The sequence below is a fragment of the Sus scrofa genome, chromosome 4, assembly GCF_054392235.1.
Source record: "Sus scrofa isolate SSC_HxYL_T2T_F1_AM1 chromosome 4, Sscrofa_HxYL_maternal_Yorkshire_Landrace_v2.0, whole genome shotgun sequence".
NCBI classification, from domain to species: Eukaryota; Metazoa; Chordata; class Mammalia; order Artiodactyla; family Suidae; genus Sus; species Sus scrofa.
Window position 1 is genome coordinate 74,950,664 of NC_139386.1, and position 26,967 is coordinate 74,977,630.

At 40.7% G+C, this 26,967-nt stretch overlaps 1 long non-coding RNA gene across 10 annotated transcripts in view; it reads right to left on the reverse strand.

Annotated features, from left to right (window-relative positions):
* LOC146403865 (uncharacterized) overlaps positions 1–26,967 on the reverse strand; it is a 391,328-nt gene that overhangs the window by 328,764 nt on the left and 35,597 nt on the right. For 3 of the 10 annotated variants that reach the window (XR_014843736.1, XR_014843738.1, XR_014843737.1), the window contains exon 1: positions 4,526–4,839. The exons of 1 other annotated variant lie outside the window; for it this stretch is intronic. This is a non-coding gene — a long non-coding RNA (uncharacterized LOC146403865). Of the gene's footprint in view, positions 1–4,525; positions 4,840–5,128; positions 5,277–26,967 lie in introns of those variants that run through there. 6 more of the 10 variants (XR_014843739.1, XR_014843732.1, XR_014843734.1 and 3 more) reach the window with 6 other exon arrangements.

Sequence of the window (26,967 nt, forward strand, 5' to 3'; positions counted from 1 at the left end):
GGCATAAAAAACCATGTTGAGCAAGCCAGATTCTGACATTCCTTAAATGTTTATTTTTTAATCATATTTCTTTTAATGTTATCAAACTTAGACACCTTTCAAATAATTTTCACATATTATATGATATTGTTCAAACAAGAATAGTTAGAATTATATTATACATAAAGTCTTCATAATAGCATAAGATTCCTTTCTAAAGCATTCTTGGGCTGTACCAGGAAGAACCGAATAACAGAAATTTTGGGAAAATCGAGGGCACTGATATTGTTTTCCTTTCAAGTAAGCATATCTAGGAGTTCCCCCAATGGCCTAGCAGGTTAGGGATCCTATGGCATTGTTACTGCTGTGGCTCTGATTGCTGCTGTGGTGTGGGTTCAAACCCCGGCTCAGGAACTTCTGCACGCCTCGGGTGCAGCTAAAAAGAAAAAAAAAAAAAGCATATCTGTATATTTCCCAATCTCATAAGCCCTTGTAGGTTTTCCTAGATACTTTCTACTTCTAAAAATATGTAGCATCGGGATCAGCTGAGATTTCCTTTCTGTAATCATTTCTCAAAGCACAGATTTTGGCTACTGGTTCAGAAGTCATGTGGGTTGTGGGTACCCTCCATTCAGTCTCGTTTACATGATCTCTTGCATTCTGGTAGACAGGAATAGCTTATGGAACCCTGACTTGATTTTGCATCTTGACCTTGACCACTGAGGCTTTAGAAAATCGCTTCCTGCTTGTGCGAGGCATCCATTGCACTGGCAGGTCTCTCTTTTGGCTTGGGAAGGCTTAAGGTCATGAGATATGGCCCCTGCTCTAGACCCATATCTTTGTTTGGCTTTTTCTCTTGAAATGATCTTGTGCTGACTTCCATACTTGCACGACCATTCCTTCTTTTTCACTCTCTCCTCTCTCATTCTCTCCCTCTTCCCCTTCCTTGCACACACATGCACGCGCCCGCGCGCACGCGCGCACACAACACACACACACACAGAGGAAAATCTATATGTGTCAGACATTCAGCAAGGGAAAGACAAAGGCACTGAGTTAATTACCCATCATTTACTGCTGCTGAGAAGAGCAGATGGCAGCAGACGATATGTAAATGGCAAGGGGCAGTGAATTATTCGATTTTTTTAGATTAATCGTCGATGACAAAGGAAGTGATTACAGGCTGTGACATTTATACAAATGTATAAAGTACATCATACTAAAAAATAGAGCTTAATATTATTATGAGGATGTCAGGCATATGAACACTATTGTCACAATACAAAGCAACGAATTTTACTAAAACCTAAGAATGTGCTCTCTTTTTACCTTAAAACTTTACAGAGCCCCAGACTCTGGGGAAAAAAAAAAAAGGTGAACTCAAGTCTTATTATCATGAAATAGCCACCCTCACCAACCTAACCAAATGAAAGAAGGTACAAAATATAGGGACTGCACCACACAGTAGAATAATGTTTATGGGAACGTGAAACAAAACCGTATTGTTTGCTCACAACAGATCTGGTGCCATAGCAGTGAGTAGACTGTAAAACAGAAAAGGTGCTAATAAAATACAGGCCAGAAATAGAAATTAAAACTAAAGGTGATGTTTGGCTGTGAGGCCCATTTAGACGGCGTGGAGGAAGAACAGATTAAAAGGGAAAAGAAAAAAAGGACTGTGTTTCTATCACATCAAAATACTACCCTATGAGACACATATATAGACAATCTCCCAATAATTTTCAAGGTCAAAATAAAGATTTCTGGTCAAGTCTCCCTTCTAAGTAATATACACGTATGTATAAACATAAGCCCAAGAGCACAGACAACAGACACACACACACACACACACACACACACACACACACACACACACTGAAGCCTCTTTGTAGGAGGGAAGCACAGTAGCCTGTATTTTCTGTTGCTTCAATAATTAATTGCTACACGAGCAAATCAGATGCTTTCAGATGCTTTCCTCTGCAGATCAGAGAAACTGCCCCATCATCAAAATGTTTTCTATCACCCCCTTATTAGATCTATATGGTGCTAATACTATTGAAAAGAGAGGACGCCATTGAGCCACATATTTGTTCCCTGAAAGCGTTCTGGCCACCACAGTTCTGAGGCTGCCCCTCTGGATGAGAGCTTAGCTCCAAATATCAGCCCAGAAAAAGGGGGAGAGTTTAGGGCATATTTATTTATACTCTTCAGAAATACTTTCAAAACATGCAAGGCCAAACATCACCAAAATTATCCCTGAGAACTTCACTGTTACGCATTCTTTGTTGACAATAGGGACCCCGGTGTCTGTGAGTGTGTGTGCTCGTGTTTGTGTGTATGAGACAGAGACAGACAGACAGAGAGATGGAGAGGGGGAGAGGGAGAGAGAGAGAGAGAGAGAGAGAGGGAGAGAGGGGAGAGAGAGGGAGGGGGAGAGAGATGCCCGAGTGTGATGGGATAGGAGCGCGGTGGGGGAGGGGTATTATTAGTCAGCAGCAGCAGCACTAGATAGAGCATTTAAGTCTGCCAATCCATCTCCAACGAACGTGGGTTCAGGAATAAAGTGCAGGCAGAACCAATCTGCCCTGAAGAGAAGAAAAGCATAAAATATCACACAAAGGAAGGAGAATTTCCAGGGTGGCTTTAATAGCATCCCAAACTGGCAGGTGCATGGAGCAAACCACTAGCTTTGTGTGCTGGTTTTAGAAAACAGTATTGTTTTTTTTTCTTTTATTTTGTTTTCATGTAACCATACAAAGCAATACTCACAGATGCAAAGAACGCTGAGCTAGGCCTTGCCGGGACACGCTGGGTACACTACCTACAGCTTCTGTTTTACATTTTACCTGCATAGACATGTTGCTAACACTATCTAAACGTGTGCTCAGATATAGGTGATTGTTCCCTTCAGTGGAAATGGAGCCTAAAATGGAGCCACCCTATCTCAGCATTTCATATGTTTTTCAATGTAATCATCCCTTAAATAAAAAGACTGAAATCTTACTGAAGATTAACCAGCACCTTGAAAGGTTATGTAACTATCTGGACCCCATGACAAAAAAAGGACAGTTATTTTAGTCAAGGATACTTGTCTATGTGTGGTCCACACACACTCGGTCCTTTGCACCTTCAGGGCACAGGGCCCGTGACTTGAAGTTCATCGCGGACAAGTTAAAAGAAAAAAAAAGCCAAACAAAATAATTCTGCCACTGCCAAATATGCGAGGAAGAAAATATTCTGGAAGAATTTACATGTAAGAAAAATTTCTGGAAATACATGTAAAATCTTACCATCTTAAAATAGCAGCCCTATGAAGCCAAAGTTGTTTGAAAATCCATTGAAAGCAAGCATTCTTGGCCAGAGAGTATCATTTTAAACAAAGCAAAAACTAGAAAACATATTTATCCACAGTGAAAACTATATCAAAAAGAACCTTTATTTTAAAAGACACCTGAAAGAAACATAAATTACTTTCGAATCTTCTTTGGATTTTTATTAGAAGTCTCTCTTCAAGTCAGAGGAAAAGAAAAAAAAAGACAAATAGAAATATAACTGGCAATCCAACTCTTACATAAATAGTCAAGTTGCAATTGCGTTTCAAGTATTCTTTGTTAGCAAAATATTTTGTAAATACAAAGTACTGAAAATGCTTTTATAGGTAATCAAATCAAATTTTATTTGCTTGTAACAGATTATGACATATGTTAAGAACATACTATTCATAAACAAAGATTTACTATTCATAAACGTACTATTGATAAACAAGGACTTGTTTATTAACGTAATCAGGTCATATATAGCAAAATCTTAGGAGGTCAAAGAAGAAATACAGATTATAACTAAAAAATATCATAAAAACATACATTCATCCTACATAGTTCATATACTAATGGTTTACCCAGAAAGTTGAATTGTAATCTGCATTTGTATTCAAGAAGACCTAGAAGGAAACATTTAGGTAGTAAAGGTACGCATTTCTTAAGATGCCAATATTTCTACATGATATTTAGAGAATATTTTAAAAGGCTATTTTTGGAATTTGGGGTAAATGTATGTTAGAAACTATAACCAAACTCCAAAATTATTTACTTAAATTGCATATGCCATCTACATCAAAAGAAACAAGCATTTTCAACTAGACATAATAAGATGGGTTAAAAATTTTAAAAGATGTCTACTCATAGAATATAATGAGCCCATGCACGGCAAAGAACACAGCAAGAAACAAGATTAAAAAAATTAGAAGACAAAGGTCTACAGTCTAAAAGTAGCTCATTGTTTCAGTTTATTCTTTGCTTTAATGCATATATCGTAAGCTTCTTCTATCTGAAAATAACAAGCTAGGCCTGTCATGAAAAAGTAAACCTCGTAATGTGCACAGGTAAAGAAATGTATTTCACTAGAGCTTATTCTTATGCCTTGGAATTTCACCTTTCTAAACAGTACCACTTGTCTCTAAAATATTGTTACTAACATTGTGCATTTTGCATGCATACAAATATAAACTTTGTGTATTAAATATTTACAACGCATTTTATGTACATACCACATCTCCTTACACCAACACTAAATCATTTGTCAACAGCAAAGAAAAGATGTCTTCAAAGAGAGAATGAATGAAGCAGCTCCTTTTTTCTTTTAAAATGTAACTGAATGAGGCAATATTAAGAGTACTTCAAAGCATGGAATATCTCTAATTTACCTACTTTCTTATTTAGAGAAGGTAAAATATATTTTGTCTTTTGAAAAGAACATCAATTCAGAGAATTACAAAATTCTGTCCCAAAAGAGGAGACCTTACATTTAATCTTTGGCTGATTCTTCCAGTTCAACTCAACTGACTCCATTTTTATCAGTTCTATTTTTAAGGATAATACAGAATTTACTATAGCAACCTAAACCCAAGTAGTTTTCTCTCACTTTCTTTCTTGATCTAAATCAAACCCATAGAGCCCTCTGTTGGAAGGATTTCAGATTGCACTGCGTTGCCTTTATTTGGAGCACGGGAAATGTTTGGAATGCTAACCTTTTTTATTTTATGCTAACAATCTTTATTTTAGAAGGCATAGGACACCAGGTTACATGCAGCTTCCCAACACAACAGAAAACATTTTGCGTCAAAATAGCAAAATACATAAGCACATGATACCTTTGTTCCAGAAACTCCAATCTGTGCTGCATTAGTTCGGGGAATGATGTTAAACCAGCAGATTCTGCTCACCACATTCTTCAGTCAGTAAAACACTTGGATGCTGTTTTCACAGAAGGGAATTAATACAGGCATTCTTTGGTTTAGCCTGTGAGAGTGATGTGGAGACGAGAGATACACAAGGAGCCATTTAAATGGGCTGTAGGAGACTTTAAAGTATTAAAATATTTATATATTCATTTGCAACAGCAATATTTTCCTATATTTAAAAAAGATGTAATCCAAGGAGAAGATTTCTGAATCTCTAAAGGTTTTTTCAATATGAGGCTTGTGTTTAGCATATTTTTTAACCAAATTGAGGAGGAAGACTTTTGGCATACCACAGTGCCCCCTCTTTTGGACAGCTCAGGGATCCCATATGCTGCAGACACCCTCTGGGTCTTCTCCAGAGGTCTCATCCAGAGTCCTATCTGGTTTCAAGAGGGGCACGTTTCTTATCACTTCCGACCATCGTTACGGCTGTTCCTCTGGGCTTCAGCCTCCTCTCCTCAGAGCACCACCCGCCTGATGCAACACAACAGCATTTCCTTCTAACAGGAACACGGTACATTTTACTTCCCCTTCTATAAAAATCACTGTTGCTCCACAGGCTCATGGAATGACTTGTATGGATTCTGTGGCTGACTTCCTGGCAGGGTCAAGAAGCTAAAGTTGCCGCTGAATAATTAAATTTTTAATGCAATGTCTTCACGAAAGTTCCCACTCAGTGCAGGTGACAGACTGGGCCAGATGTGCAAAACCCTAAAGGTTATCCAACAATTTATAAAATTCTCAATTTACATGAAATGAAAAGGCATATTTCAATCACATTTGGGGACCAAAAAAATTTTTTTTATAAAAGAAAGGTATGTGCCAGTCGGCTGGTCCTCTCCCAAGAACCCTTAGCTTATACGATATAAATTTTTAAAAGTCACACTAATTCACCTCAAAAAAGGCTTTTGGCTAGCCCCAGGCAAAGGGCACTAGGTCTATTTTTTAAAAGACTCAATCATCCCACATTATTTAAGAAGATATCAGCAAGTAGGCCTTAGGAACTTTCTCTACATGAAAGGAAATGCTGATCTTCTTACCCCTGAGCCAAACTAAAGCTTTCCTGTAGTACTTATGTGAGCAGACCTAATCCTCAATAAAGCTAGTTGAAAGTTTATAAAACGTATAGAGAGATGATAGATACATAGATAGATATGCAGAAAGACAGATAATTGATATATTTTGAAGGAATGAAGGAAGAAACATAAACTAGAGGAATAAAACTTAGGTAGTCATGACAATAAGCAATGGCCCATAAGTCAAAATTTGGGAAGGGAATTTGGGAATAAGCTAAAAAAAAAATCAAGACGGCTGCTCTGCTTTATCTTCCTTGCTTTAGCTTTCATGGGATTCTGTGCTGGAATAACTCTTGTGTATATTTGCTAGAGGCATTTATGTATTTTCCTCATAAATACAGGGGAAGGGGAGGCGGCAGTGGGGATGGCTGTGAAGGAGGATGTGGCAGTGGTATACATGGGCCAAAAAACCCAAGGGGTTTGAAACAATGAAAGTGGGGTGAAGGAGGTCAAAAGAGTGAAGGGCATTTCAAATATAATTCCAAGACTAATCCACAGAATTAGAAATGGGATTTGGAGGGAAGGCCAATTTTCCTAAACTTGAATTCATTTGCATAATCCTCAAGAATTTTCTTCACTAACTCTAAGATAAGGATTCCAGCTACACAGAGAAAGGTACTCAAAATTCCAACCAACTGAAGAAGCAAAATCTTCACCCAAAATTAAACCGAAGGCCTCAGGATGCATCTGTCAGCTGATTCTGGCCACTTGGTCTCGGTACAGTTCCCTGGGGGCCACATTCAGCCTTGCTGTCTCCTGGGCCATGGCAGAGGCCTGTCTGTCAGTACAGGCAGGTCACTGCAGCCATTAGACTTGCACCACCATCTCGACAGACTGGGTGACATGTGTGAACTAGATCACACATTCTGAACCTGTGGACCTTCTAGGTTAGTTCTCTGGAATGAGTCTCTGAATGCTCTGCATGTGATTTTTTTGTTGTTGTTTTGTTTTGTTTGTCTTTTTAGGGCCACACCTGAGGCATAGGGAAGTTTCCAGGCTAGAGGTCAAATGGTAGCTGCAGCTGCCGGCCTACACCACAGCCACAGCAACATAGGATCTGAGCCACATCTGTGACCTACACCACAGCTCACAGCAATGCCGGATCCTTCACCCACTGAGCAAGGACAGGGATCAAACTCACAACCTCATAGATACTAGTCATATTTGTTTCCACTGTGCCAAGAGGGGAACTCCTGCATGTGATTTTTTTTTTTTTTTTTTTTGGTCTTTTTGTCTTTTTAGGGCCGCAACTATGCATATGGAGGTTCCCAGGCTAGGGGTCTAATCGGAACTGTAGCTGCCGGCCTACGCCAGAGCCACAGCAATGCCTGATCCGAGCCACGTCTGCGACCTACACCACAGTTCACGGCAACACCAGATCCTTAACCCACTGAGTGAGGCCAGGGATCAAACCCACAACCCCATGGTTCCTAGTCGGATTTGTTTCTGCTGTGCCACAATGGGAACTCTGATTTCTTTTTTTTTTTTTTTAATAACTGACTTTCCTGTGTTGCCTTTTAGCCTGGAAATGCCTCTTTATCATTTCTATCTTTGCACCTGAAGATCCTCATTTCAAGAAACAATATCACCTTTAGAAAATAAAGAAGGTAGTTAAAGAATTATGTTTCTTTTGGAACATGCATTAAGCATCTATATGTGAGAAAGCATCACAAAATAAAAATTTGTGAGAGTTCCCTAGTGGTTCAGTAGGTTAAGGATCTGTCATTGTCACTACTGTGGCTCAGGTTGCTGCTGTGGTGCAGGTTTGATCCCTGGCCTGGGAACTTCTGCATGCTGTGAGTGTGGCCAAAAAAAAAAAAAAAAAAAAATTTAACCCAATTTGTTTAACATCACCCCAAATTACTGATGCTGGGGAAAAAAAGGCTTCTCATCAATCATTAAAAGAAGAGGCACCAGTACTTCTAAAGTTACTGTATGTACATAGTGTCCTCATTAAAGTGTTTTGAGAATAAGATCTTGACTGGCCATTTTATCAGCACATCTGATGTTAATTCCTACCTGACCTTGCACCTGGTGACAAAGGTAGGCACTTGGGTTTTCTATATTATTGATAAGATTTTGCAAATACATATTTTAATTTATTTACCTAATGAAAAAAATTTTTCATATATATACATATTTTCATCACTTTAAAATCAGTTTCAAGATTGGAAGTGTTGCCTGGGCCTCTTCTCTTTCAGTGAAAATATTTAGCAAAATTGCTTGAGGAAATAAACCATCAAGAAGAGATTTAATACTATTAGTTTTCAATAGGCTGGATTTCAGCAAATTAGATCAAATTTGATAAATTTTGATAAACATTGATAAAAAGAGAAAGATCCATTTTGAAAACTGTCTTAAAATTATAACCTTGAAAGTAAAGTTCCTTTTCCAGAAAAAAACTAAAGATTTGCTTTCTTCCTCTGAGATAGTAAAAAGGCATTCAATAGGAAAACCTAATTTTAAATGGCAACCAGATAAATCTCTAGAAATGAATAGAAAGCATGTCTTAGTGTTCTCTAAGTTTGTTTAAAGAAACATCTGAGTAGATCATTGTTATTTAAACTTCTTCCTTGTCTTTGTGGATTGTAAATCAAAACAAAGCAATGGCATCCCAGGAAAAATACTTATCCCTAAGACTCGCCAACAGAATTCTAGAAAGAACTAGGAGTGGTGCCCTCCACTGATGATACATGGTGGGCTCCTGATGCCAGCTCTTCACGGGTTGCGTTACTAGTCCTCAGAGCCTGGATTAAGGTTAATTAGAAATACCTTCATGTTAGGCACCAAGCTTTCATCCAGCATCCTCACGTTCTATAATTTTCTAAATTGCAGAAAAAACAAACATATATTTGGCTTTTGTGTGAGCAAAAGACTTTTTTCTCTCTATGTGAGAGCAAGGGTTTAAACTGGAAGAGAATGCACAAGGGCGAACCTTACTGCCTCTGAGCTCTCTCTCTCTCCAAGCCATTTTGGCATTTTATCAACCGGATCTCTGTTAAAATGCTTTATTCATCAGTTCACTCTTCTCTTTCAAAACCCTTGGTGATGCAAGGTCAAGGGCAGAATCCCTGGCCTGGCATTTAAGGTCAGGTTGCCAGATAAAATGCGGGATGCTTAGATAAATTTGAATTTCAGGTAAACAACAAACAAAGGTCTTTGAGTCTAAGTATGTAGTTGTGGGGACATACTTAAACTGAGAAATGATTTTGTTGTTTATCTGAAATTCACATTTAACTGAGAGTCCTAAATTTTTAGTTGCTAGATCTGGCAAAGAAGCCCTGTCCCAACACTCTGGTCAGCTAACTGCCCCCCCCCCCCGCTCCCCACTGGAAAACCGACCCCCTGCTCCACCAGAACAGGGCTCTGTGCTCCCCACACCTGCCCTCCCCAACTCCACGCGTGCGTACAGTGGTCTCCTGCCCCTCACACCCTCTTCCCCACTCTATTAACACTCTGCGCGGCTTCAAGACTCAGCTTATTTATTTATTTTATTTTTCGGCCCCGCCAACAGCATGCAGAAGTTCCCAGGCCAAGGATCACACCTACGCCACAGCAGTGACAATGCTGGATCTTTAACCTCTAGGCCACCAAGGAACTCCTTGAAGAACTGGTTTAAACTGCATCATTTCCATACAATCTTTCTCAATGATTCCAGAGTCAGTTTCTATAACAGACTGTTTTTCACATTAATTCCTCAATTGTCTCTGCTCTGTGTCCATCCCCCATTTAAAACCTGGATTCAGTTTTGTTTTCTCCCACTTAGGCTCACACCCTCAAACAGTTTATGTTTGCTGTTTATCGTGTGCATTTGCTCCCGGACCCCAGAAAGCCGCCTTGAGCAAAGCACACTTTCAGGAAGGGAAGCAGAAGTGAACACAGATGCTGGGAGAGGCCTACTATGTCTTGGGAATTTTCCATGTTATTTCTTCCTTCCAAGAGACTGGCATTATCTTCTCTCTCCACTGAAAGAACCCAGGCTCTCAGAGGGGTGAGCAGCTTTGCCTAAGGGAGCAATGACAGAGGGAGGATTTGAACCCAGTCTGACTCCGCATCTTGAGTGGCTGCATCATCCTGTCCTCACCTCCAGGGATGCCGCTGTCACTTGCTGCCGCTGCTCCAGCTGCTACCGCTAGGTTTTTCAGGGTGGCTTTGGAAAGCTCAGGAAATGAAAAATCTAGGCAGGGCAGCTGAGGTCAGGCAGGCAACTAAGGAACTTTGTAGCAAGCACAGATTGCAGCTGGGGCGCTGGGCCATCCTGGGAAAAGCAAGAACAGCTGGGGCAGCAGGAGAGAAAAGCCCAGTGCATGGGGTGAAGAAAATTAAGTGGAACAGAAGCAGAGCTGACTCCACATTTCCTGGTAACTGAATGTTTGCAAGCAAACAGCAGTCCGGAGCCAGCCCGGGCGCAGAGGCCGGCCCCACACTCTCCCTGTGGGCTGAAGCCATTGGGGTCTTACTGCAGAACAGGGTTGCTTCCAGCTTCCAGAAAAGGGGGGTTGGGACAAGCAGCAGGCAAAAGCCCTGGGCTGAATTCCCAGCAGAAGCGAGGCATTTATGTGCAGTAATTGCCTGAAGGTCAGTAGATTCTTAAACAGCATGAAAGCTCCCAAAAGGTCAGTGAACATTTTTTAAAACTTCAGCCCGCATTTGTGCACCACTGCATGCTTTGCTGTCACTCAGTTCCAAGCTCAGCGAGTGAGAAAGGCGGTGATTCCAGGTCCTGGAGCCTCACCCTGCCCTGTGGAAAATACCATCTTCCCAGAGAAAGACACTTTCCTGCACCTGCCTGGTCTTTTGCAAGACTTATCTGGTGATAAATTTCATTTCTGCCTCCCTACTGTTCGGAGGCCTCTGCGATCAGCGTGAGTGAGATAAAAATAGAGGAGCTGGATTTTCTCCCTCTTGCTTGTGTGGGTTTCTGACACGGAGTCCTTTCACGGTAACATATTTTGTGTAGTTAAATGTGAACCATTCGGAAGCAGAACGTTCCAAAGAACATCCGCCTGCCCACTGAACAGCCCCAGTAGCTAAGATGAAATGCGAACTGTGGTTGTCAGGATAAACAGTGTTTCCCCCACGATGCCAAACTCAGGATCAATAGACCTTACAAAGCAGCATTACTTTTATTTTCAGCTTTAACCTTTGAGAAAATCAAGGCTTCAGAATATCAAACAGAACCAGCACATCAGTGACTGCAGATAGAGATACAGATACAGATAACGAAAAAATTAGGGCATCTGGGTACAGCCAAACATCTGTGTAAGGTGTCTTGGTTTCGTAGCCTGTATGGTATCCACACAAATAAAACATCCATTGAACAGAGCTTTCGCCTTAACACACATCAAAGTGTATTTTCAGTTCATTGAGACAAGAATCTTACATATAGGAAAACTAAAGTCACCGAGTTTATAAACCCCAAATGTTGATGAACCTATTGCTTGTCTAGCCAAGATGAGTGGCCAAAACTGAATTAAATGCATGAGGTGTTATTAGCGCCAAAAGATGTAAAATCTCTAAGATATCTCAACCAGCTAAATAACCCTCAGCAATTGCCAAAAGCTGGGTGAGTTAGAGGCCTCCATTCAGCCACAATACTGCGATATCCTTACTGAGGCGCACTCGATTCTCGTAGCACCTCTGATCTCACATACTTTTCCTCTAAGCTTGCTTTTCTAACCATCTATCACTATTTCTGATGACCCAAAGGTTTAGCCTTGGGGGATGGACAAGGAATGCTTTGGAAGTTGGACAAAAGTGAAGAGCAGTTTTAGGAAGCCAAGCTCCTTAGATAAAGTTCCAGTTTGTTATCTGCTTTAGAAGCAAGACGAATCCTTCAGACATTTCAAGGGCACACGGATAGACTGAAATACGAAATTGTGCTAATAAATGACAGCAGCCAGCCAACCACGCTGGCTGGCAAGGGGCCATGAGAGGCGAAGTGATTCTCCTTGAGAGCATCATAAAAAATTACGTCTGCAGGCCTACAGGGTATGCAGCCCCCGAGAAGCTCATGCTCACTTAACACACTATCTTCATATGCAGGAAGAGGGGAGATGATGTTGCAGATCCTAAACAAAGGCAGGTTCAGAGGTGATGTGAGGACGGGTCTCAAGTACGCAGGGGGCATTTTTAGGAAGGATGGCCACTGACTGCTCTCCATGTCGGCAGAGGACCTAACAGGAGGAAATGCACCTACGGGTAGAGTTCAGGAAACATAAAGAAAAGTAGATTCAACCTCAGGTTCATCAAACAGAAATGGCTGGTGGGAGCTGTTTATTCCCATAGCTCCTCAGAAGACTTTTAAGTGGTTATCTTCCTGGGGTCTAAACTCAACGCCTGTCTGAGAGGACCAGCCCCGTGACCTCTTATGACTTATTTTAGGTGAATGGTTAGATGAGAATGGGATGCGGAAACTGAATACTGTAGGAAATGTTATTATAATGCCTACGGTTTTCACAACAGATTTGGTACTCTCGTTAACACCAAAACAAACCCCAGGAGAGTTACCACGAGCTCCGTGTTGTCACTCACCCCATCAGCGACACTGGACACAGCCTATCACTCCTTCTTCTTGAAATCAGTCCCTCACTTGGCCGATGGAACAGCACTTTCCCTCCACCTGACTGGTCCTCCTTCTCACTCCAGCCTCCAAATGTGGACGTACCCAGGCTCAGTCCTTAGAGAGACCTCTTCTCTTCTCTGGCTCTAACTGCCCCCGCACCCAGCCCTAGACGATCTCTCTGGTCCTGGGGTTTAAATACAACTTATACCTTGAAGTCTCCTATACATGTATCTCCAGCCTGGATTTCCCCTGACTCCAAACTCAAATAGCTAACTGAATACCCTAATACCTCCTCTTGGATCTCTACTAGAACGGGAGCCAGTGAAATCAAGCTCCCGGTTTCCCTCCTCCTTTGGCTCCAAATTTGCCCCCCAACCCCACCACCACCACCTTTGCCATCTCCTAATGGCAGATCCACTCTTCAGATGCTCAGGCCCAAGATCCTGGAGTCATCTCATGTCCCTTCTTTTCTCCCCACATTCAATCCACAGCAAACCCTGTCCATTATACTCTCAAAATATGCGTCATTACCACTGCTACCACCATGCTCCAGCATCTTGTGCCTCGAATCTTTCAGCGCCATCCTAATTCACTTCTCTGCTTCCAGCCTTGCCATATCACGTAGTACAAGGTCATTCTTTTTAAAAGTGTTACTTCATGTCACTCTTCTGTACACATTTTATTTTATTTTATTTTTATTTATGTCTTTCTAGGGCCACCTGCAACATATGGAGGCTCCCAGGCTAAGGGTGGAATCGGAGCTATAGGCACCAGCTACGCCACAACCACAGCAACACAGGATCTGAGCCCTGTCTGCGACCTACACCATAGCTCACAGCAATGCTGGATCCTTAACCCACTGAGTGAGGCCAGGGATTGAATCTGCGTCCTCATGGATGCTAGTTGGGTTCGTTAACTGCTGAGCCATGACAGAAACTCCTGCACACGTTTTTTGTTTTTTGTTTTTTAATTTTTTTATTGTTATTTCCCCAATACAATTTTTTTCTACTGTACAGCATGGTGACCCAGGTACACATACATGTATACATTCTTTTTTCTCACATTATCATTTTAAGTAGGCTTCCAATGTCTTCAGACTAAAGTCAAAGTCCTCATGCTCTGTATTTAACTTGGCCCCTAATAACACAGGTGATTGGGTCTCTCTGACCTCACCTCCTATTATTCTTCACCTTATTCGCTCATCTCTAGCCAGGCCAGCCTAGCCTCCTTAATAATCTTTGATCATGCCAAGCACACCTCATCTTGGGGTCTTTGTACTAGCCTGAAAATTTCTTTTCTCAGATATATACATAGAGAGAGAGAGTTCACTCCTCACCCCAACCCCCCCACACCAAGGACACTTGAACAGTGAGGCCATCCTTGACCAACTATTTAGGAGCCCCACCCTAATTTATCCCTCTCCCTGTTGCCCAATCCAATTATTCTCTCTATAATTCACCAGCTAAAGAGACATTTGCAAGACTGAAAGGAGGCACTATTAGCAATTATTACAGGTGACACATACACAGACTCTTCCAGGCAAACCCTTGAAAGCAGTCCCTGGTACCCAATGCCACCCAACAAAGTGTTTACTTATGTGCATGTCTATTGTTTGACTCTTTTCAGTGCAACAAAATCTCCAAGAAGTCAGAAACTTTTTGTTTACAATTATCTCCCCAATACCTAGAAGGTAACGGGCCAAAGTAGGTGCCGAATAATTCACTGACTGAATAGAAAGCTGAATGAATCCATATGTCCTGTACTAAATTGAATGTATCAAAAAGTGCAGTGATACCAATAATAATTTAAAATGTTAGCTAAAATTTCAGAATGCTTGCTAAGTATATGCCAGGCACATATGCGATGACTACTGTATACGCATCCTCATTTACCCTCACGCCCACATTGTAGATGGAAGAAGGACACTCAGAGAGGTTAACGTCCTGCCCCAGCTCACACAGCTAGAATGTGCTAGAACTGGGTGTTACATGCAAGTCTCAAAGGCTCTAAAACGCTTTCAGAGGCCGCCCCCCATGACCTACTGACTGGTCTCTCTGTCCGCACCCTGTCTCCATCCTTCCCGCTGACTCTCCCACTGGGCACTCAGGCCTCCGAAATGGGGGAGCCAGCCCTGCCAGCCGCTGCACCTCATCTGATGTTCCTCCCCCTTATCTCCTCCCACTCGGCCTGAGACCCTTCTGAGTCCACAGCTGCTGTGGCTCTTGTTTTCCTCCCTGTTCCGCAGGTCGCGATGGTTTTTCAGCCTCCTTCTTATGCTAAGGCCACTCCCTTTTCCTTCCTTCCTGAATCCCTCAAAGTCTGACCCTATTCCATCCTATTTGTCCCATAACATTTCCCAAATCCCCCAATAAAAAGTCAAGTTCTCTCCCAAATCAGAGAATGCGCAGTTGAGCCCATTTGCTGTTTATTACAAGATGCCTTGTTAAAGCTCTTTATACATGGTTACTAGCGATTCACAAAAGACAGACCTCATCCCTGCCCATATCTTAGCAGGGCCTAGCAGAGTGCTTGGCTCCTAGGAGGAGCTACAAACAGTATTGATTTTGTTAGATGTGCTGTGCGTGGACTGTTTAAGAAGCAGCTGGAGATGTGGAGCTGGGGCTCCAGATAGAAACTGTAAAACATTCGTGGGGAAATGAAAAATACATGTGTAAGTGAAAATGAGAATTTTGAGAAAACAAGTGACAAGTGAGAAAGCATTCAGAAATGCCACATTGATGGGAGAGGTAGAAAAAGGGTGAGTAATTTTTAAGAATGACTTGGTATTCATAATTCTGTGTCCTATGTAAATATATACAGTATGACAGAGAACTGAATGAATAAAGTGTGTAATGATAGAAATCGCTTCCCCTTTCATGGCATACCTGGGACTGATTTCTTGGCCTTGATCATTTGGTTCCCCTGTGGAGATAGATTTCAGAGCAGACCCCCTGTGGCATTGGAATTCATATAGAAGAAATATGGATGCTATTATGTAAGCTCTAGAGCAGTGATGTAAGGGGAAAAACTATACATTGGATCTGAAATAATTCTTTTAAGCTAGTGTACAAATTTGCTTGATCCACAGACCTGTGTGGGGTGGGGAGATGGAGGCGGTGTGTCTAAAACAAATTAAAAATGAAAATTTGAATAAAATGTTAAAACGCAGCCCCACACAAAAAATAAATCCATTTCTTTGGTACTTTAGCGTGCACTGACACATAGGTTTGGGATAAGTCGTAAAACTCTTCCAAGTGAATGCATTTTATTTGCAACTTATTTGCAGGTCCAACGTGAGAATCATTTTTTCAAATTTTTGAAAACAGACCACGCAAATCTCCATTATGCTTGGACACGAGGCCAAGTTTCCAAAGACGATAAACCACTGTTAGCCTGACTTGCACCAAAACCTAAGCCATAAATTACTTCACAGGCAATTATATCACCGAGTTAGTCTGTCCTCTTGCAAGGTTACTGGTAAAGCATTGTCCCACAGATTGAGCCAAGGTTTAAAGTGGGAAATGTGTGTGTCTGACCAGGTTGTTAAAAGGTGTGTTCAGGTATGAGCTGCCTTCTGGGCATTATCATCACAAGCGCAGCCGGTGCTTTTCTGGTGCATCTGTGAAGACCCCAGCGCCTGCCTTTTGTTCTATGCATCACTTCCATTAGGGAGCGGCTGGCAGCGTTTCCCAGGTGTGTTGCCTGTACAAAGGGCATTCATTCGACTGGTGCCCACAGGTTAAAGATAAAGGACCCAAATTAGAGTCAGAGCTGTGTCCATGGAAAAATGAGGCAGGAAGAAGATGCTTTTCCTGTGCATCCTGGGAAATCCTGCCATGAATTCCTGACAGACTTGTACAGAGGTTTTTGCCAAGAGGGAAACAGATCTTTGGTTTCTTTGCCTTGAGGGACAATGAGATGCCTCCTTCTGTTTATAGGAGAGTTCTTTAAAACACTAGTTTCCTAAGCCAGTGCTACAGGGATGCTGTTTAGAAGAATCCCCATCCGGGGACATTCACAATATCCCTCTGCCAGAGCCTTGAGAGGGAGTACAAGAGGCAAATGAATAGCGAAAGCTGACTGTGGGCCACAAATTGTTCCAAGCTTCGTACTTACTAACTCCTCTGAGCATGATTCGGCTAATATTATCCCCATTTTACAGATGAGGAAACTGAGATATATCACAATTACATAAATGACCCGGGATTACATAGTGAATGGCAGGACTGAGATTTAAAAGGCAGGTCATCTCACTCTAGAACCTACCTCTTGAGCACTTATACTCTAAAGATGTTACATCTCCCTGCTTAATAAAATTTCAATCAAAACCCAGTATGTTCATCTACAATAACTGCTACTATTTCCTTCTTTAATAAGCCATTTTACCTCTCCTCCTCCTTAGGAGGTTATGTGAATTCTCAGCTGGATCTATAGTGAGGCAGCCTGATGCTTTCAGAACCCATTTTACTTCTGAAGAGGGCAGAGGGACACAAAACCTTGTCAGCAGCTCTCCAGACTACAGGACAACGAGTGAAAGAGGCAAAGAAGGAAGTGGGGAATTTTAAAAGATGGGATATCTATGGAGCAACTACACAAACTGGAGTGAGATAGTCAAGGCAGCATTAATTTCCTAGGACTGTCTTAACAAAGCCCCAGAACCTGAGTGGCTTAAACAAGGGAAATGAATGGTCTCAAAGCTCTGGAGGCTGGAAGGTGTCAGCTGCATTGCTTCCTCCCGAGGCCATGAGGAAAGGGTCTGTTCTCTCCTTGGCCTCGAGATGGCCATCCTCACATCATCTGTCCTCTGTGTGTATGTCTGTCTCTATGTCCAAATTTCCCCTTTGTTTAGAGCCTGCCCTAAGGACCTCATTTTAAGTTAAAATGAGGGTCTCTATAAAGACCCTATCTCCAATTAAGGTTGCATTTTGAAGTACCAAACATCAGACCTCAGCATATGAATTTAGAGGGACACAATTCAACCCGTAACAAAAGCCACAGAGCTGCTAAGAGGTAAGGCTGGGCTTCTAATTCAGATTTTCTGATGCCAGAAGATATTCTATTCATTATCATACTACTTTGCATTTAAAGATCCCTAAGTAACTTTCAATGCGTTTCTGGGGCCTTTAGTAATCACATGAGGCTCTAAACTGATAAAAAAATATACACAAGGTTTTCTTCCTGAAACTAAATATCCTTAATGTGTGTCTCCCCAACATCCTTTCCTCCCACTGGAAACAGCGCCTCGATACCTTCCACTGGGGAACTGACCTGCCTCCATTACCAAGTCATCTGCCAATCTCAGCACCTCCTGCCACACCCAGATGGAGGGTGAATTCAAACTCTCAACCTACCTCTCTTTTCCTTGGGTCTGAAGATGGTAAAGCTGTGATGCCAGATTTTCCAAAGGTAATATTCCTCCCACCAAGAGCAGCCTGAACTCTGATACTATGAGCACCAGAACACAAACGTCACCAAGTAAAGAGACTGAGAGGTAGAAACACAGACAGAAAAGACCGATGGAGAGAGAAGCTGAGGTCAGAAGCTCCTCCAGAGACTAGATTAGGTTAGATGAATGGGTTACACGAATCAATAAATGATCCTGTCCTCTTTTTTTCTCAGGAGAGTTTAAAGAGTATTTTACTCACTTGCTACCAAATAGTGGTTAGAAGTGAATAAATCCTGAATCTCATTTTTATATATGTAATTGCATCACAGAATTTATAATGTATGAAGTTCCACGATAGGAAGAAACATTTCAGAAGTAGAATTCATCGGGTCCTATTTCAGAAACTAGTTTAAGTGTTTGAAAGGTCATAAACTCTATGTTTTCCATTTGCACCATAATCATTTTGACTCATAATTTCACACAGCAACCCCTAGAGCAAACCATCAAGATGGTTAATTCATTTTAAGATGAAAAAGCGAAAATTAATAAAAGTAAATATGTGGGCTACTATCAACCTGCTATTACTAATGGATGTGTTTTTCATCTCATCATCACAAATCATGTTTTAGGCCAGAGACTCAAACTGTTCTATATAACATTTTAAATAAAACTATACTGCATTCTCTGGAATGAAAAAAAAAAAATTCAGAACCCGCTGCCAAATACAATAAAACAACTGTTTATTACATAAACATCTTTATTACTTAGTCACATTTTTCTACATTAATCTGAAGCTTATTTACCGGACTCATGCTTTAGAAATTAGTGGTATAATCCCTAGCTCAGTAAATAAAATCAATAATATTTTCTGGAGGAAGAACATCTTCTTCAGTAATGAAAAGAAAACCAATGGCTAGCAACACCAACTTTAAAAAAATTGAAAAGTTCAGATTTCAGATGAGAAATTTTCTCTCTCCAATACAGGGCCACTCTAAATTATATAAAGTACCAAATATCTTCTCCCAGGAGTATTCCTTCTGTCAATGTCATATAAAGAAAAAGTTCATAAATCATACATGCATCCTGTGTGCAAAATGCTGTGAGAATATTTCACCTGCTTTGAAGCAACATTAATTCTAATGGTTGAGGAAAAAATAAGACATAGAGGAGAAAACCCATTTGAACTTGATTTTTTTATATTCCTAAACCGTATATACTGCTGGTGTCCAATAAATATTTATCCAGTGGCTACATTCGTATAATGGATCATCTTGAACAAAAGCATATTCCAAAGTGCTATAAAATAAATAACTCTTATATAGACAATAGGTGAATATAGATACAGACAGACGTGACTATTGACACCCACAGAGATAAGTAGATGCAAGAGAGGTATAGATACAGAGCCACAGGCACAGACAGACAGCGCACCAGTTATTTAGAGTTTTCTGCCTGGAGGAGACATCTGTTATTTCTGTCCCTTCAACATCCCTTTCCTCCCACTGGAAATAGCACCTCGTTACCTTCCATTGGGGAACACCCTCCCCCACTGCTTGGTCAGCTGCAAATCACGGTTCCTACTCCCACAGCCAGACCAGGGTGGATTCATAAACTCTCACCAACGCCTCCTTCCCTGGGTTTCTGAGAGTTGTAAATACATGATACCAGATTTCCCAAAAGTAATGCCCACCCCCTTCCCCAAGAGAAGCCTGAGATTTTGAGCACAACACTCAAAAGCCATATGGAGAGACTGAGAGATGGACAAACAGACAGACAGAGAGACAGACGGAAAGATGGTGTGACTCGAGCTCCATGCATTCATCTGTTACTCTTCCCAGACTGTAGCAAAAGATAGGAAAGGGAAGAGAGAGGAGATGTTGGCAAATGCCAAAAAGGAATTTGAGTCTTCAAGTGAGAGGAAAACAATGTTTTTTTCCCAAAATTTGGATTCAAGAGTCTTCTATGAAGCATGAAGGGTGTTAAACTCTAGAATGGGACACCACGGAAATTTTTACCAGGAAGTCTTTAAACGAAAATCCACTCTCTCCTTCAATCAGACTTTGGATAAAATAAGAAACAAGATGTGAAAACAGAAGTTAGAACTGCAAAGATGGGCTGTCTGGGGCAAAGCAAGATATATAGAGGTCCCACCTTTCAGTACAGTCTCTACAGGATTCTCCTTAAGGCCGTGAAGATACAGGTACAACTAATTTAAAAATAAAATAAGTGACCAGTGGACATCTCCCTTGCAAAACACACAAAGCAGAACTGCTTTTTTTTTTTTTTTGTCTTTTCTAGGGCCACACCCACGACATATTGAGGCTCCCAGGCTAGAGGTCTAATCAGAGCTATAGCTGCTGGCCTATACCACAGCCACAGCAACACCAGATCCGAGCCACGTCTGAGACCTACATCACAGCCCACAGCAACACCGGATCCCCAACCCACTGCGCGAAGCCAGGGATCAAATCCGCAACCTCATGGTTCCTAGTTGGATTCGTTAACCGCTGAGCCACGACAGGAACTCCAGAACTGCTCTTTAAAGTAAAAAATCTTCAGCATTTTCATGTTGGCTAGAGATAAATAAAGAATAAGAAAGAACCTAGATAATTCACACAAACTCTCTAGAGTAACCCAAGTACTCAAATAATTCAGAAATAAACTCCCTTCCAGGGAAAACCCCCAAATGTTCTCTTAGCCTCTGAAAATAGCACTCCAATCTAGACTGTGAGCCTTCAATTTAAGATTTAGAGATAATTCAATATTATGCTGGTGCCTTTGTCTTTTCTATCATATGAAGCAACATTTAAAAAAAAAACAAAGTTGGTCAGAGCTAAATTATTCTGCACAGATTTAAATCATTCTCAACCCCAACTCTCTAATGCTAAGTAAAGTGTCTAAATGGGCAATCAAAATACAATTTAATTTTACCAATAACTGCTGTGGTTTGCTACAGACTTGAAGAGTTAGAGGTATTAAAAGAACCTAGAGATATTAACTCTAAAATGTTTAATTATAACGAGAGTTATAATCTAAAGGTTTAATTATTACTACTTTAAAAAATAATGTGTCTGGTTGTTACATGGTTTTGAAAGGGAGTCAGTTACTAAGTCCCTCCATCTATTGATTTATTTCCAATACCCTGGAAAATGGGTCTTTACACTGGTTCAGAAGATTTTCAGGGGCAACCACCCTGTAATAAACTCTCAGCTCTTTCTTCCAAGCACAACACAAAAAAGTGACCAGAAAGAATAGACTGATTTTGAGGAAAACAACAAAATATAAGCATCCATAAAATATTTATTTATACCAGAAACATTACAAAGAGTTGCATTATCAAAAATTTAGATGTTCTTGGAGTTCCCATTGTGGGCTCAGCAATGATGAAATAGTATCCATGAGGGTACAAGTCTGATCTCTGGCCTCACTCAGTGGGTTAAGGATCCAGCATTGCCATAAGCTGTGGTGTAGGCCACAAACACAGCTCAGATCCCATGTTGCTGTGGCTGTGGTGTAGGCTGGCAGCTGCAGCCCCAATTTGACCCCTAGCCCAGGAACTGCAAGTGCAGCTGCAAGTGCAGCTCTAAAAAGAAAAAAAAAAAAATGAGACATTCTCAGTAATCAAATTTAGCCTAGAGATGTAAGAACTTTATCTATATACAAGAAACACACAAATTCAGAAAATATTTCATTACCCTTCAAACTAGAGTGGACGGGTAAATATCACTTTAATGTCACATATATTTTATAAGCTGCTATAACACACTGTGGTCCTAGTTTCACTATTATTTTTCATACACTTTTGATTATTTATGTCACTTTTTTCTTTAAGATAAAATATAGTAAGATAAGACAAAATGAAATGAATCCATTAGATTTAAAGAGGCAGTACAAAGTATTTCCATCAAATAAAGAACTAGAATCTAAGAAATTGTCATAAAATTGTTCCATATTAATAAGCTTTCTTTCCAAACAATTTTTAAATCCTCTTCTAAAACATATGCCATCAGAGCCATTTTCAAATCTCCACTAAATTTTAATAATGTGCTTAAGTGCTTAAGAACACTTGAATTTTCTTAGGTAATGATTAGGATGTGGCAGGGGCAGGGGGAGGTTTATCTCTGCTCTTGGGCCAAACAGAGACATATTTAAGCTTAAAACATGAATATGAAATGTTAATGGCTAGACATCTGCAAATAACTTCTCTTTTGAAACAACCTCATTTCCCCTGCCAGAGACATCAGCAGTGTCACTACCATTCCTGCTGGGCAGCTGCCACATGTGGTCTGCAGGAATATGGTAGACCTCAGGAGGGCAACTGACAACACCTCCCACTCCTAAAGCCACTGACCAGACCTCACAGGGTCACAAGGCAGAGGTCCCAGCCACCCATGAATCTGTCCCCCCAAATTCCACAAGGGCCAATCACTATACAACAAAACTCTGAATACCTACCTTTGAAAGTCTCATGAAATCTGGTCTAGCTCCTGACCCAGGGTAAGTTTAACTAATGGCAGAAACTGTAGCATCATAGTTCTTAAACAAGACAAAAGCCTATTATTATCTCAAGCAAAGCCCAGCTGCAGGTCAGTTCAAGGCTGGTATGTTGGATCCCCTTTCTATCTTTTCACTCTGTTATTAATTTCCAGCATATGACTTCACCTCACAGTCCAAAAGGGCTGCTCCAGATCTAGCCCTCCTATCTACACTCTAACCAAGGGAAAAAAAAGAGAGTTTAAAATCAAGTCTGACCCTTACCCCCAAGGATACGTTATGGAAGTTACACATGACACTTCTGCTTACATCCTACCATCCAAAACATTGTCATTTGGCCATATCTATCAAGGAAGGCTTGGACATGTAGCCTTTACTGAAGGTAGCCAAGAAAAATCAGGGGATTCTACTGCTAAATTAAAAGAAAAGAGTTTATATTGAGGGATGAATAGCAGTCTCTGCCTCTTTCCTCCCTTCTAAAATACGCTTTAGAATTAAAAAATTTAAAGGGAGGGTGCTATGACACAACCAAATATCAACAGTCAATGTAGAAAATATAGGGATGGAAAAAGATCCCGTAAGTACAATAATTTCAGATTTCTCACTTGGGCATCATGATACATTGTAAAATTATATTTAAATAAACAAAGTCTTAAAATCCATTACAGAAGATATTTTACAAAAAAAAAAAAAGTCATAAGTAAAACTCCACTGGGTCTATGTGAGTAGGATAAATTTCTAAAAACTATATACCTAGGAAATTATAAATGATATCCTATTAGAAAAGGCCCAACCATAACTAATACTATAAACTAGAATAAAAAATTTCTACAAATTCCTTACTGAAGTGTTACTTAATAATAGAAATTACATTTCTGTGAAAAATAAGTAGATTTTAATTTTATCTATTTGGTGATCAACTTAAGCTCTGGGGCAGATAGAAACACTGTGATTACTTAGTGATCAAAAACTGCATTTTTTTCCCCATCATGCAGTTTTGCCTTCATTAAAAAAAAAAAGTCCCGGAGAAGGCGGCAGAGCCTACAGGTGACAGGCAGAGATGGAAGGTGCTGCTTGTTCAAGTGGAAAAGAGAGAAGATCACTTGAACCCCTAGAAAGAATAATCTTTCTGGAGATGTAATTAAGATGGCAGAATAGAAGGACTGGATCTCAACTGCTCTCCTAAAAACAACACAATTTACAACCAAATATTGAGCAATCTTCAACCAAATGGACCAGAAACTTTCAAAAAGATATCCTACTCCAGAAGACAAAGAGGAGGCCACATCAAGAGGTAGGAGGGGCAATTACATGATATAAGCAACCCCATACCTCCCTGGTGGGAAGCCCCACAGACTGGAAAGTAACTGTATCACAGAGACTCACCAACAGGAGTGAGAGTTCTGAGCCCCGCGTCAAACTCCCATGCATGAGGATCTGGCACTGGGAGAAAGAGCCCCTGGAGCAACTGGCATTGAAGGCCAGTGGGACTTGTGTGCAGGAGCTCCACGGGATTAGGGGAAATGGAGACCCCATTCTTAAAAGGCACACACAGACTTTCACATGCACTGGGCCCCAGGGCAAAGCAAAGTCTCCATAGGAATCTGGGTCAGACCTGACTGCAGTTCTTGGAGGACCTCCCGAGAAAACAGGGGTGAATGTGGCTTGTTGTGGGGAAAGGACACTGGAAGCAAAACTCTTAGGAATATTCAGCAGCGTGCCTTTCTCTGGAGGTGGCCACTTTGGGAAAATCTGGCCCCACCCATCAGCACTGAGAAGTCCCAGGCCAAACAACAAGCCCGGTAGAATCACAGGCCCACCCATCAGTAAACAGGCTGCCTCCTCCAATCTTACCCAGAGACAAAGCCCCACCCATCAGAGGAATAGGAATCAACTCCACCTACCAGTGAGCAGGCATCAGCCCCTCCCATCAGGAAGCCTACAGCAAGCCCCTGTACCAACTTCAGCCACAAGGGGGACAAACACCAGAAGTAAGAGAGGCTACAAATTATCTGTAGAAAGGTCACCACACCAAAAACCTATAAAAATGAAAAGACAGAGAACTATAACTCAGATGAGGGAGAAAGAAAAAACCCCAGAAAAACAGCTAAGTGATCAGGAGATTCTACAACTCCAGGAAAAAGACTTTAGACTGTTGATGCTGAAGATGATGCAAGACATTGGAAATAAACTGGAGGCAAAGATGGATAATTTACAGGAAACACTGAGTGAAGAGATACAAGATATAAAACTTAAGCAAGAAGAGATGCAAAATACAATAACTGAAAAAAAATTCATTAGAAACAGCCAACAGAAGAATACAGGAGGCAGAAGGACGAATAAGCAAAGTGGAGGACAGATTAATGGAAATCATGGATGCAGAACAGAAAAGAGAAAAAAGATTGAAAGCAAATGAAGAGAGTCTCAGAGAACTCTGGGACAATGTTAAGTGCACCAACATCCATATTATAGGGGTGCCAGAAAGAGAAGAGAGAAAGAGGGGACAGAAAAAATATTTGAAGAGATAATAGATGAAAACTTCCCTAACATGGGGAAGGAACCACTCACTCAAATCCAGGAAGCACAATGAGTACCATATAAAATAAACCCAAGGAGGAATACCCGAGACACTTTAATCAAACTGACCAAAATTAAAGACAAAGAGAAAATCTTGAAAGCAGCTAGGGAAAAGAAACAAATAACATACAAGGGAACCCTGATAAGGTTATTGGCAGATTTTTTTCAGCAGAAGCTCTGCAGTCCAGAAGGGAGTGGCATGATATACTTAATTTGATGAAAGGAAAAAACCTCCAACCAAGATTACTTTACCCAGTAAGGCTCTCATTCAGATTTGAAGGAGAAATCAAGAGCTTTAAAGATAAGCAAAAGCTAAGAGAATTCAGCAACACAAAACCAGCTTTACAACAAATACTAAAGGAACTTCTCTAGGCAGAAAAGAAAAGGCCACAACCAGAAACAAAAATTCCACAAAGACAAGGCTCACAAGTAAAGGTATATATACAGTAAAGATACGAAATCATCCATGCACAATTATGCCACCAAAATCTGAAATCATGAGAAAAGGAGAGTACAAAAAAAAAAAGTCCCTTCAGAAGTAAATCACTTGAGCAGAAATCTTTACGGCATAGGATATATTAAGATGAATAGTGTTGATGGCTAAGAAGAAAATTAATTTTGCCTATTAGGTATGTTCTCAAATTCAGAGTTTAAAAGCCAGAAGTCAAAATACACCAAATTATAAGCCACAGCAAATAAATATTAAGAAATTAATATGGCTGAAATATTAATACCATCTAAAGTTAAGATCTTTCAAGATAAAATTTCCACAGAATACTTCCAAACTTGATTTATTTCCAGTAGATATCCCACTAAGATATGGCCTCTATTACCTTCTCTTCTAGTTCCCTAATCTTTTAATCCAACAAATAAGTACTTTTAGAAATAAGAATTTTAAAACTCACAGAGGGAGTTAATGTGGAAATTTCAATCGAGAAAAGAGAACTTTCCTTGTGTGTGTGATCACTTTTAATTTCTCCACTTCCAAAAGGAAAAAAAAAAAAAAAAAAAAAAAAACATTTAAGGCAGCACCAGGAATCTCCAAACTCAAGCCAGATCAGGGTTAGAGCAGGTCAAGTTCCTGAAAAAAAACCTCTAAAATAGGAGCTAATAAGCAAGAGTCAGAAGCCACAGTAACCAGCTTCTGAGCCCTTCTAAATGAAAGATGAAAATGCAGAGAGACTCCACACTTGAACTATGTCCCTGAAGCACCAGAATAACTGTGTTGAAGAGATTTTAACAACTGACTTTCTAGCTCAGGTAATGCATTTTGTTTAGATGTTTCTATTAATCAATGCACACTTCTGGGTGACCGCTGCTAAAGTTGATTCGCTCACTCATTTATTCCTCCAACAGATAGCTACAATCTGAACATTTACAATTCAAATCCCCTGAGAAACAGCATGAATGAAACACGCTATCCTTGCCTCCATGGAAATCACCGAGTGCATGCACCACAGAATCTTAGAGAGGACGTTGACATAAATATTACAAGTACTCCATAAAGGGAAAATATGGAAGCTATGCACCCTCAAAGGAGCACCTTCTTGGCTCAGTGGAGGTGTTGGAGTGGGACAGGGAGATAACAGACACTTCTCCTTGCAAGTGACATATAAACTGAGACCAGAAAGGCAACAGACATAGCTAGAGG